Source organism: Lytechinus variegatus, chromosome 19 (assembly GCF_018143015.1).
Source record: "Lytechinus variegatus isolate NC3 chromosome 19, Lvar_3.0, whole genome shotgun sequence".
NCBI lineage: Eukaryota > Metazoa > Echinodermata > Echinoidea > Temnopleuroida > Toxopneustidae > Lytechinus > Lytechinus variegatus.
Window position 1 is genome coordinate 15005850 of NC_054758.1, and position 1699 is coordinate 15007548.

The following is a 1699-nucleotide window of genomic DNA, read 5'->3' on the forward strand; positions in this document are numbered from 1 at the left end:
TCAATTTTTTTACACTTCCTATTAATAAGAATAATATGACTTGGAAAGTGTCAAATCCACTCTGTAGAGTGCTCAGGGCACATAAAGAGCTAAGATTTGAATAAAGCTATTGAGTGAAAAGGAAGGAGGAGGAGGAGGAGGAAAAGGAGGAGAAGAAGAAAAAGAAGAAGAAAAAGAAGAAGAAGGAGATTAAGAAAAAGAAGACAAAGGAGAAGAAGGAGGAGAAGAAAAAGTAGTGCACGAATGAATGGCAGATTAAAGAGATGATAGGAAAGATTTAAGAAAAGCAGTAAACGAAAAGGGGAAAGACAAGAGAAAAGGGAGGACATACAAATTCAGGGGCAGAAGAGGAAAGAAGGGAAGATGTACATAAAATATCCAAAATGGAAAAGAGCAAGAGCTGTGAACAGACCGAAGGAAATATACATAATTTGGATAAGACAAAGAGGAATACTTCGAGCTGTAACTGTGGAGTAAAAACATGGAAAGGAGAAAGAAAATGAGAGGTATTTTATAAGGATAAGAGTAAGAAGAATGAAAAGTGGGAAGGAAATATTATGAAGAAGGAAAGGAGGAAAAAGGGAGTTGTGAGATCGATTTTGAAAGACAGAATGAGAGAGAGAGAGCAGGTAAGGTGGATAACAACCAAGCGAGAGAGAAATGTTTACATCCATCTCCGGCTCTCAAGTGCGGGGGTAAATGCCAAAAGAAGCATGAAAAAACCCTGGCCCTGCTAAGCATTAGGTGGTACTTCTCCCATGTAATGAGATTAGAAGAGGGTTTGCTGGGCAGATGATGAAGAGGGAAGAAAGTGACAGGCTTGTCTGCTAAAGTGGTTTGCTGCCCTCTTGTGGTAAAGACAAGACAGTTTATTCCTCAACAAAATTCTTATTGCAGGACTCTAAACCTTTCTAATTGAAAAATATGGATTATTTTGCAAAAGAAATTTCATTTCCCTTTTAAATCAACAATAAACCTAAATAAAAACAAAAAATTCCTTCATGTATCTAAATCAGAGCTCTGCATTTTCTTCTCTTTTTTTTTACTAGACTTATGTATAATGCTCAAATTCATTTGCTGCGATTAACCAAAATTTGCATGCTTAAAATAATTTTATCAGGGTTACTATTGCAGATGGGATGAAGAATTTTTAGATCAAGAAAGAGAAAAGAACAAGAATTTTCTGAAAAATGGGGATTTATTTTGTATTAACTTGGATCATATTTCAATTATTGAAGAGATAGCAGTATAGTAAATACCAATTTGATTTGGCCCCAGGGATGTTTGGCAGGCAAATGTCAGATTCAATAATCCCATATTTAATATTTTGGCCTCCTATCCATCCAATTCCATGCTCCAGTTGGCAAATTATTCAATAAAGGAAAACGGAATCCCCAAATGCATAGCTACATGGATGGCTGATGACTATCTGCTGCCCTCTGTAGTCTATATGCAGCACAGTTGAGAGGTTGCATGAAATCTATTTCAATGCTTTATTCACTAACCCATTTGTATTATGTGAGTAAGAGATTTCAGAGATTATTCTCATGCAATTCTGGCATTTCTGGTATCTACCATTATACATGTAAGCATTGCTCAATAGCCATTTAAAGTCATAACATTTTAAGGTCATACAATTTTATCCTTCTTCCAACATTTTTTTTTTTACTTGCAACCTATTCAACAAGGGCTCTCAGCA